This window comes from Musca autumnalis, unplaced genomic scaffold (assembly GCF_047663935.1).
Source record: "Musca autumnalis isolate F117 unplaced genomic scaffold, ASM4766393v1 scaffold_5, whole genome shotgun sequence".
In the NCBI taxonomy this organism is placed as follows: domain Eukaryota; kingdom Metazoa; phylum Arthropoda; class Insecta; order Diptera; family Muscidae; genus Musca; species Musca autumnalis.
Window position 1 is genome coordinate 130,216,498 of NW_027412088.1, and position 12,482 is coordinate 130,228,979.

The 12,482-nt window shown below is 32.6% G+C and overlaps 1 protein-coding gene across 46 annotated transcripts in view; it reads right to left on the reverse strand.

Moving 5' to 3' along the window:
- Positions 1-12,482, reverse strand: part of mrj (DnaJ heat shock protein family (Hsp40) member B6 mrj) — a 119,409-nt gene that overhangs the window by 61,481 nt on the left and 45,446 nt on the right. The window lies entirely within an intron of this gene.

A 12,482-nucleotide genomic window follows, 5' to 3' on the forward strand; every position in this document is an offset into this window, starting at 1 on the left:
CATCCTATGACATCCCCAAGTTAAAGTTTACAGTTGATTGCACTGAGGGGTCTAAAGTGGAAAGTGGACACTTTTTCAAAAAGTGGTTTTTGATTTATTTTTTGCTGCTCTTCGGGAAAACATTTCAGTATATTTTTAGATATTGTCGACTAACGGTTCCAGAGATATCACGCCTTGGAAAAGTAGATTTCTGTACAAGCTGTATGCCCTTGCCAGGCCAGCATGCTAACCATAACATAGGGATGGTAAATTTTATATTCCCTGCACATTTTTAATATGTAAACAATATTGAGGGTCATGGTAGAACAATATAAGGTAACAGCCAATACCCATCTGATTAAACTGGGCTGTAACGTTAGTGTCAAATTACATACGACATTTAATATAATTTATTTCTTGTTTCGATGTACATTAGGGATATGTATTTTTTAGGAAAAAATATATCATTCCGAAAAACAAGACTTTTTCATATCAATGACATGTAACCTCCTCCAAGTCCGAACGACGTTCCGCACACTAAAACACCTCTTATAGAGGCGGTAAAACATTTATTAATTGCTAAATTTGAAATTGCTAAATTTGAAAAAAATAAAGCCCTAATAAACATGTGCTTCTTTGATTTCAAAAACAAAAGTTTGAGAAATTGTGCATTTAGTGGAATGATATGGAAACATTCAAATTGAAAATGTAACGAATTTTCATTCATGTTTACCAACATATTCAATCAAATTTGAAAAAAATTTAGTTTTTTAAATCCCAATAATTTATAGACATTTCCTTGTTTTGTTTACATATACCGATGACACTAGCATTACAAACAAAAACAAATTTATATGTGGTTGTTGTTGAGTTGTATTTGTTGTCGTATTTACTTTACCTTGTTTGTTCTACCATGATTGAGGGTATTGCAGGTTGATGAAACATATCGGAGTGATGATGAAACATCGAGGTAGATCATAATCATTTAAAACACTATCTACTGTTTTTTATATGACGATGTTGATAGATATTCCATTTTGTATGATAAGCATACTTATCATCATCTACTTATATTTCGACTCATAAATAGAAAGTAAGTCAAAGTGGAATGACAAATTTAGAAAAATCTGTTATTGTTCCATAATCAAAATAAAATTAAGGATAAGACTTTGATTATTCTCTGTCAAATTACATATTCGTAACAATAATAAATTTGAACAAAATTTCGATTTAAGCTGTCAAAAAGAAATAAAACCATTTGTGTTGTGAGATTTTCTACCAAATTTCCTTAAAGAAATTTTATTTATAAATTTCCTAATACATATTTGATCGTAGTGACTGAATTAAGATAAATTATACAAGTCATAAAAAGTATCAGACACGGTATGTATAATCATTAACGGAGAACCATATGTGGGTGGTGTCTTCGTCGGCAAATCTTATAAAGTGTATGAATGATTTGACTGCCAGAAATGTTGCGTTGGGAAAGTTCAAAAATTGTTTACTATAAAAATATATTGTTGTTATTAGTTATTGAACAATAAATTGTTGTAAAGAAATAAACACTTTAACCAAACAAATGGCTATAACTAATATAAGTTACGACACTAAACGAAGTAAAAACGTCATTTGCCAGAAAAAGAATAGGCGAAATGCTTATGTATAAAGATATTGTTTAGGAAACCAAACAATTTGCGTAGAAAGTATAAATATGTTATTTTTTAAGAATATTGGCGTGTTTGCAGCGGTTGAATCACCGCCACTACGCATATGGCTCGATTTATTCAACAACTTTTACCCACGAGTTTTTATGAGTTTTTTTATTTTTTATAAATCCCCTACGATATTATACTTTTTTTTACAGACAGTTCACGCTAAACAAGGTGGATAGCGGAGTGTGATTCAAATGTCCATAATTCGTGTACATTTATTAATAAGTTTAACCCCTGTCGCCACCAATATTCTCACACATTCACTCCCTCACGCAAGAACTGTCTGAAATCCAATAATGGCAAAAACACATTGAGCAAGATCATGTTCACTAAGACTTGACTACATTCGATTCCAGCCACATTTCACTACATCATCATCAAAGGCAACTACGGTTGTGTTGAAGGCATTTTCAACGTCTGCTTCATTATCACCATAATCATATTGGCGACTACGTCTATAAAATCTCTGACAAGAAGAACCAACCGAGCGAATGTGGTAACGATGATCTCAATAGAGCGACTTCATTTTGTACAAAGACATACTGTCTGCCTAGAAATTCAAACTGGTACCAGGTTAAAACTCATAAGCAAAGTAAAACTAAGCCGGCTGGCTCAAGTTGTGAAAACATTTGTAACGTCAATGTTAACAATAAAGGATTTATGTGTTGCTTGTTTGATCTTTATAATCGCCATTGCAACAACTTTCAATTGGAACTTCCGCCTCCTCTTACGCCTACAGCTACGGAAAACAAAAATTATCTCATAAAAAAATACAAAATAAAAACACTGAGACTATGAAGAAATAGAACTAGAGGAGCTGCAACCTTCGACACAAAGAAAGTCTGACGTAAAGATATATGGGTGGCATTTCAAAAACGTGGACTCACAAGTCCTTTTTCAATACCAAAAATACATTCCTCTCACACAAAATATCAAATTATTTAGGGCAAGTGAAGATTAAGGGCATGTCTCGGATAGTTTTTAAATTTTTTACTGCTGATTATCATCGCGATTGGCGACTTTATTGAAAAAACCTATATTTTCTAAATAAATGAAGATAGAACTATAAAATTTGGAAGAGATGTTTATATTTATTTATAATTCAACAACCTCAAATCAGGTACCGTGATATGGTAGTTATATCAAAACGTATATCCTTAGGGTTATGTATTTTTGATATTTTTTCTCAAAAATGATTTCCTGTAGCGGGAATGAACTTTTGCTTATTAATTATTAAAATAACGTTTATTTTATTTAAGCATTAAAAAAGGTCACGCACAAACAGACGTTAAAAACATTTTTATATATCTACTAGAAAATGCAAAAAGCCACGATATAACAATAATTCAGGGCGACTTCAACGCTAAAATAGGAGCAGAAAAGTGCCAAGGTATAACTGGAAAATACGGTCTTGGCGAAAGAAATGAAAGGGGTGATAGACTAATTCAGTTTTGTCAGGAACATAAAATGATGGTAACAAATACAATGTTCTGTCTTCCCCCAAGAAGACTATACACGTGGTAATCACCGCAAGATAGAAGGGACACTATTGTGAGAAATCAAATAGATTTTATATTAATTAATACCAGATACGGATCTTCGGTTATGACATGTTCAACGTATCCAGGTGCTGATGTTCCTTCAGACCACAATCTTCTGATGATGAAGTTGCGCATAAAAATTGCCACGAGCAAAAAACGAAAGATTCGCCGTAAACTCGATGTGGCAAAGCTTGAAAATACCACATTCAAAGCCAATTTCCGAGATAAAATAAATCAAGAACTGAGAAACATAAATACTGAAAACGTAAACGACTTGTGGAACGCACTAAGGACTACGCTCAAGCCCCTAGCGGATAATACCCTTGGATACCACAAAACATATAAACAGAAAGAGTGGATGACACGGGATATTCTCTACTTGATGGAAGAGAGACGAAAACATAAAAACATAAATTTTGAACGATATTGGAAACTAAATAGGGAAATCCAAACCGCTGTAATAGCAAAAAACAACCACATAATTAAACAATGTCAGGAGATTGAAAGATTAAAAAGCCTTCACGACGATTTTAATCTCCATAGAAAGTTAAAAGAACTTGCTGGTGTATACCGCAAAACTCCCTCAAAAGTACTTTACAACAATAATAATGATCCTGTTTTTGACATAGAAGAAAAGAAAAATATCTGGAGAGATTATATAAAACAAATTTTTATAGATGAACATAGAACAACTTTTGAAGAACAGACGCAACATTCTCTTACAGGAACACCAATAAGTAGAAGAGAAGTTGAAACTGCTATAAACAGTCTGAGAGATAAGAAAGCTTGTGGGCCGGACGAGATTCCCTCGGAAAGCCTAAAACTAATAGCTGAAGAAAATATAGAACTTATAACAAAATTATTTAACCATGTATATGATACAGGCCGATTCCCGCAAGATTGGCTAAAATCAACATTTATTACCATTCCGAAGAAATGCCATGCAAAATATTGTAGCGAATACAGACTTATTAGCCTTATGAGCAATGGTCTAAAAATATTTCTGCGTATTATCCACTCCAGAATATACTCAAAATGTGAAAAAGCCATGGGAACATCCCAGTTTGGATTCACGGAAGGTATGGGAACCCGAGAAGCACTTTTTTTCAATACAAACATTGGTTCAGAAATGTAAAAACGCACAAAAAGACCAATTTCTATGCTTCATTGATTACGAAAAAGCTTTCGACACAGTGTTACACGATAAGTTGATTGACATCCTCATCTCCATTGGCCTAGATCAGAAAGAAGTACAATGTATTAAAAGTCTATATTGGAATCAAAATGCACAAATAGAAGTGAACGGGAAAATGACAAATAGTATTGAAATATCCAAGGGAGTCAGACAAGGGTGAAAAAATTTTTCAAGAATCGATAAACAAAATTCCAATCGGCATTCCTTTAAATGGAACATTTCTGAACAACATACGATATGCTGATGATACAACCTTACTGTCGCATAGCATATCTGGACTCCAGAATCTTGTGAATAAGCTCACAACACACAGCGAGAAATATGGTTTGAAAATTAACATCAGTAAAACAAAATTCATGGTTGTAAGCAAAAAGAATGACCACAATAATGCAACATTGAAAATTCATAACACCAATGTGGAGAGGGTTAAAAGTTTCAAATATCTAGGAATTACAATCACTGAACAGTGGGACTGTTCAAAAGAAATACGATGCAGAATTGAACTGGCCAGAGAAGCATTTTCAAAATACAGACGAGTGTTTAGGAGTCATGACATTAATCTTGAAACAAAGATTCGTTTTATCAAAACCTATGTCTGGTCCGTGCTATTGTACGCAATGGAAGTATGGACCATAAAAACTGCTGATATAAGAAGACTTGAAGCTTTTGAAATGTGAATTTATAGGAGAGTTCTGAAAATTCCTTGGACAGCCCATGTGACAAATGCCGATGTTCTAATGCCTTGTTCAGACTGACGGTAATTCGTTCTCTATTAGTTGTTCGACTCCAAATTACGATATAATTACTTAATTTTCCATACAAAATTTTGAGAACGAACAACGATTTTTGTACATTGTTCAATTTAAATTACTCTTAGAACGACGATAAAATATGTCCCATCTCTAACAAATGAGAGAATTTATCGATATAAATTAATTATGACAGAAAAACTATAAAATTTAAAAATTTATTAAAAACCCAAATATTTTTAGAAAAACTGCAAAACGTGAATGAAAAGTAAACGGTTTAACGACTAGTATACATTCAAATCATAGCAAATTTTCTCTTCTGCTGTAGTAAGCTGCATTTCTTGTCCATCGTTTTAAATTCGCGTTCAAATTTAGAAACAAAAATCAAATGCCTGCCAGAAAGTCTGTATACCAAAAAGTTATTTTGGCAGGTCTCTCTCTCGATAATTTTGAAAATAGAAAAATTAAAAAATGTGCTGAAAACAGCAAAATTGTGAGAAAAAATAGAAAAGATGAATGAAAATAATATTATTTAATATTAAATAGATACAGTGAGTCAATTAAGTATTTTGCCTCTTTAGAAAATTGAAAAATTTTCAATAAAATCGTTTGAAACCATCAAATTAGTGGTCAAAAAGTCGAATATTTATGTGTAGTATGTTTGTGGGTAGTTTAGTAAGCAATATCTGCAAGAAACGCAGCGAAAGGCTTAATGGTCTTCTAGATATTGACCAAAATCTATAACAACATAAAATATTTTACCTCAAAAAAGTATTTTGCCTTTTACATATTTTTTGAGAAAAAGACATTTTTGTTACACGCTAAAGATTTTTATTGTAACCGTTGGAGATTATGACATTATGCAACTGTTTCGGCACCAGTTCTACCACCTTGCGACATGTTTACGCGGTTATTTTCTCCAATTTTCCTACATTAATTTCTTTGACAATATGTTTTATTAATTTTGGTCATTACCGACATTAATCTCTAAGAAAATCAGTGAAAAATGATTCGCCGCTACCTTCAAATCATAACAAAAACTTAAAAAGTAAATAAAAAGCTAAAAGGCATCGCGAATAGTGAAAGAAATTATAGTTTGGAACTATGAAAATCAAGAACAGAGACAAAAAAATATTTAAAAAATCGCGAAGATCACTTTTGACCGCTTCCAAAAATGAATCGTGTCTTCAATACTAATCTCGGAACCAATGTCTTGGATGAAGTGTCCACAAGGTTTCAAAATCCAAAGATATTGACGGTGTTATAGAAAGAAAAAACCATATTACTTTTTAATAAATAAGACAAAATAGATCGCTCTTTATTGGTATTTTCCCGCAACATGTGAGGGTCATCCGATGCAAATATATTTAAATACCTTCGCCACTAAACCGCACCATTTTTAAAATCCAATTTTATAACTTCAGAGGTCTTGGCAAGGGATGATTGTTTCCCTATATTTTCCAATTATTTTCTAATGTTTTATTTGCTACAAAACCATCAATATCTCTGGATTTTGGAAACTTGTGGGCAATTTATGCAAGACATTGGTTCCGAGATTAATATTGAAGACACGATTAATTTTTGGAAGCGGTCAGGAAGGATCTTCGCGATTTTTTAAATAATTTTTTGCCTCTGTTCTTGATTTTCATAGTTCTAAACTGTAATTTCTTTCACTATTCGCGATGCCTTTTAGCTTTTTATTTACTTTTTAAGTTTTTGTTATGATTTGAAGGTAGCGGCGAATCATTTTTCACTGATTTTCTTAGAGATTAATGTCGGTAATGACCAAAATTAATAAAACATATTGTCAAAGAAATTAATGTAGGAAAATTGGAGAAAATAACCGCGTAAACATGTCGCAAGGTGGTAGAACTGGTGCCGAAACAGTTGCATAATGTCATAATCTCCAACGGTTACAATAAAAATCTTTAGCGTGTAACAAAAATGTCTTTTTCTCAAAAAATATGTAAAAGGCAAAATACTTTTTTGAGGTAAAATATTTTATGTTGTTATAGATTTTGGTCAATATCTAGAAGACCATTAAGCCTTTCGCTGCGTTTCTTGCAGATATTGCTTACTAAACTACCCACAAACATACTACACATAAATATTCGACTTTTTGACCACTAATTTGATGGTTTCAAACGATTTTATTGAAAAATTTTCAATTTTCTAAAGAGGCAAAATACTTAATTGACTCACTGTATCTGAAAGAAGGACAAATATTTTTTCAGTTTATATCAATTAATTTTACTCGTCTTTTGACTGAAACTTTCTTTAAATTCAGTAAATAAAAAGTATGAAAATATGAATCATGTTGCTATGAATTGTGTACCATGTCGTATGAACGGGTTAATTTGTGTACATAATTATGAGAGCGAACAACGTGATTCAAATGCTGGTATGAACATTGCATAAGAAGGATGCACTGCGAAAGATAACTTATCTCAGTTATAAAAAGACGAAAGACAGCGTATTTGGGACATATAATGCGAAATCAAAAATATAAATTACTGCAAATTGTAATCCGCACAAGGATAGAAGGAAGGCCTGAATGGACTGGCATCCGAGACATTACACCCCTATTGTTTAAGGCTAGAGATAGAGAGGCGTTTGCAGATATACTAAGCAATCTATAAACAAAAATATTACAGATATGGGAATCTTTGCAGAATCCCTGTTGGATTATACTTATCCGTTCACAAGATGGATTGAAAGAGTTTTGTTTATTAAGATTAAACAATTTAAAAGTAATGAGTTTATTGAATGTTAATAAAATGATATTAAATGGAGTATGTAATAGAATGAATTGATTAATGTAGTAAATAAAATGAATCGAATGGAGTTTATGATTTGCTCTCGCCCGTCGTTGCGATTGCGCGTCGTTGAATACACGTCTACTCGGTTAGGCTTCTTCGCTTGCACGTCTGCACGGTTTGAATGCTTCTCTAACACTAACTTGTGGTGGTTGTTTGTTATGTTGTGGTAGGCCTAATTTTCTCTCTTCCTACACAGATATTGTATCCGTATGTATTTATAATTGTATCCGTATTGTATTGTATTGGTCGCTAACATTCAGAAAACGAATTATCATACGGATGAGAAATTCCTTTATAGTTTTTTTGTGGGGTTTTTCAGACATAAACAACTATAACTTAGCCATTTGTTAACCGATTTAAAACAATAATAGCTTATTCAAAAGACATTATTCACCCCTTTAAAAGGAAGAAGGATCAAAAGAAATCCGTTGTGGAAAAAATAAGATATGCCCGTTTAAATTTAAAAATGTAAGAAACCCAGATTTTCACTAATTTTACCGTTATAAAAAAATGAAACGAAGTGACCCAAACGAAATAAAGGCATTGTCGTTGTCCATGGATCCCAACACGATATAATTTTGCATCAGAACACTTGAATATTTTTCGGGTCAAATTTTGTAACACAATGTCATTTATCAACATTTTCCGAAAGGTTTGCACATTCTTAAGGCCAAAACTGCCTGAAGGAGCGTTCCAATGCTTTTTCGATCTTTTAGAGAGTTTTCAATTACTCTCTTGGCTACAATGTTTGTCTTTGTGTTGGATCGAAAATCTCAACGGTTTGGCTGTTATATGCCAAAATATCCAAAAAACGTCAATAAAAAATTTAAAGTCGAAATCGGGAGGCTCGATTTTCACGGTAGATATATGGTCCAGTGGACTTTTTTGCTCAGTTCAAACCCAGGAATCAGAAACGCGAAGGGCCCATTAAGGTTTTCAAATCGCCCCGGCCTAATATATATATATATACATATCGTCACCATAAATGCCCGAAGACGTAACCGACATGAAAATTGAAATTCGTTTTTTGACGTAATCTGATACATAAAGCTAAAATACATGCTTTGGCAAAATGTCAAGCTTCTACGTTCAAAAACAACGATGCTATTCAAGAAACGGCATTTCGGAAAATGGGATAATAATGCAGATTTTGTTGTAATGGAGGACCTCAAAACTAAGCACTTCAGCGGTTTTGGTTTCACTACTAATTCCCCTTCGTATATGATCGATAATATCCCATATACTCGCCGTCATAAGATTAATATTCCATAAAACAGTTTTTAATTTTATAACGTTTTTTGCTTCTCCTGTAAAGTTTTGGTTTTGTGGGTTACGTCTTCGGGCATTTATGGTGACGATATATATATCACATAAAATTACATATATATAATAATATGATGATAAATTTAGTGAGAACAGGTTATGCCATTTTGGTTATGTCGTGACTTCTAAAGTTTGTCAACAAAGCTAATGTATATATACTTAAATAAAAATCAAATGTCGTTCGTTGGTAATGGCAACAGTTGAGAACGGCTGGACCGATTTGAATAATTCTTTCTGTAAAATGTGCGCCATAACCAGACTTGGGTTTTTATGCAATGAAAATTTGACCACGCCCACTTTTTCAATTCAATTTTTTTAATTTTTATCATTTCTACAAAAACTACTGAACCGATTTTCCTGAAATTACCAGGGAATGTACAGGGATGGCCACGGTTAAAATAGGCTACAAATTCAGTTAAATTTCGGAAGGGGCGGGGTACTTCCCCTTTTTAAAATATGTTACATCTACAAAACTTCTGAACCGATTTTCTGAAAATCTAAGGGAATATACTGGAATGGCACCCGGTGAAAATAGTACGCATATTTTCTTGAATTTTGAAGGGGGCATATTAAAAAAACCCAACTTAGGTTTTTACGGAAAGAAAAGATTACCACGACCCCGGCTCTATGCGATATTTAAAAAAAAAAACGTTATATTTGCAAAAATTATGCATGTATCGGTTTAAAAATTTGCGGATTAATCCACAATCTAGGTATTTGCAGCAAAAGCTCAATGTTTGCCGTTGTTATGTATATTTTATGAATTTCTTTTAAATGCTATATGTATAAGCCAAACTTATGATTATATCGGTTTCAACATACATTTTGGTAGGCAATGAAGTTGTCTCCACCCTAGGTACATATTTGGAGCCAAAATACCGGATCAAGCCCACTTTTTTTGATATGTTATAACTTGAAAACTAATGACCACGCCCACTTATTTTAATATGTTATATCTTGAAAACTGATGACCAAAACTACGGAACATAATTTTTGGAAAATGTTCAGGAATGGGCCGCGGTCCGAAATGCTATATATTTGTAGACGAATTTCGGGGCCGATTATTTTATAGTCGCTATATTTGCTAAACTTATAAGAGAATCGGGTTGCAAATTAATTTTCGAGCCAACGGTGGTTGCGCCCCCCGATCAAGAAAAACTATATATTTACAAATTTCCTTAAATGGTGAGGTTCAACGGTCCATCAGTCATGAAAAGCTAAAACATATAAGACTCAATAAGCGGGAGAATTCGATTTAACCATTTTTTAACTTTTATAATTAGACCGCTTTAGGAAAGAGACAGGAACATGGACGATAATAAATCCTAAAAAGCATAAATTGGCGAAAAAATCCGACACATTCCGTAAGAGAAAGGAAAGGTTACAGACCAAATCTGTTGATAAATTTAAAATCCTTCTCGGTTTGACAATGGACCGAAGAAGTGAGGTAGAAAATACCTATTTCTGAATTGTCAAGTATAAAGTCGATAAAAAGTGGTCATTAAAACTCATTACGACGGGCCAGCAACGCGGACCGGGGTCTGCTAGTATAGAAAAAATTTCAAATGACTTTGTGCGTGAGATTTTTTATTGAATTACCTTATAATTAAGATTTTATCTAATCTTAGGCAAAAACTCATCAAAATATGATACAGGGATACGAGGTTGTAAAAATGTCATTACCTTAGTGGTCCTACATATGGTAAAAACCAAAAATGTTTTACAAATTCAGAATTCGCGAACTGTTAACATATTCTATATAGTATGACTAAAATTCTTTAAAGTGAATTGTTTTAGGAGAGATCCTATAGTGTCGACCATTACAATTAATTTACGTGGAAGCTGTGTTGGAATCAATGCAGAAAAATGGGTAAAAATGGGTTGAAGCCAACAAGTTTTTTGATGTTCCCTCCCGATTTCTGGCTTAACCGTACATTTTATAGACCTATGCCTAAAGAAAGAATCACAGAATAGTCCATGGGCAACATGATACTAGCGTATGATTTTTCGATATATCCACTGCATCCACCTAAAATTTATGCTGACATTTTGAAGCCGGAATTTCGGGGTTTTTTGAATTTTTCTAATAATTCGGACACGCAACAAGATAATATTCTAAACTCATAATAGGATTATAGAACTCACGATTTTACGTCGTTTAATGCATACCTCATTAGTGTGCTCCTTTCAGTTTCTTAGTAATCGGAGTCTAAACGCCAAAATTTGATGCGTAAATTTTTTTAAAAAACCCTACTTTTTGCGTTTAAAATTTACAAGTATCATTCAATTTCCTTTGAACCCCGCGTGAATTTAGATTTTTTAAGCGACGGAAAATCAGCAAAAATATGTTTTGACAAACAGAGTACTAAACAGCGATTTTCCTTAAAAAATTTTACATAAAATTTAAAAAAATTTATACGCGATTATAATATTTGCGAACTTTTACTCACTTTAAGGTTTTTTGCATTGTGTGATGCAACTGGCGGCACACTATTGCCGCTGAGTGAAACATCGAAATATGCATAAATATTGAAAGATATTGATTCGCTGTATCCAAAAACGGATGCGCATCAACTGATTTTAATTAATTCGCGAATAATAGGCTTTTTAATTTTCACAGTTTTTAAATGATTGTAATCTCAATATTACTTCTATATTCCTATCCTTATAAGTTATCACAGTAAGCAACTAAGCTTTCGCGATGGTAAACCAACTTTCTTGATGAAGTTTTAGCAGTACACATTAAATATTGTATGTGATTTTAGCGAAATAGTTGGAGAACTCCCAAATATTTTTTCTACTTTTTCGTATCAAGCCAAAAAATATATTTGCAACAATATTTTTCAACAATAAGTTTTTCTCTTTTGTTGTTGCTAATATGCGCTTTATGTACAAAATCTCTATAAATTTGCTTTCATATTTTTCTACGCAGTCAGATATGTTTTAATTTATTTTTTTCAAGATTTGTACGGACTCTGTGACAGGATAATTTGGATTTACTTCAATATTTGTTTATTATTTGTTGATTTTCCGCTAAAATAATAATAAATTTAGTAAATATTTAAACATCTACCAATAGATATGGAATGCCGTTAACGATTTATGCATAAATTTTCTCATAACAACAAATAAGACATTTTTAAATATTTTTCTTTATATAAAAT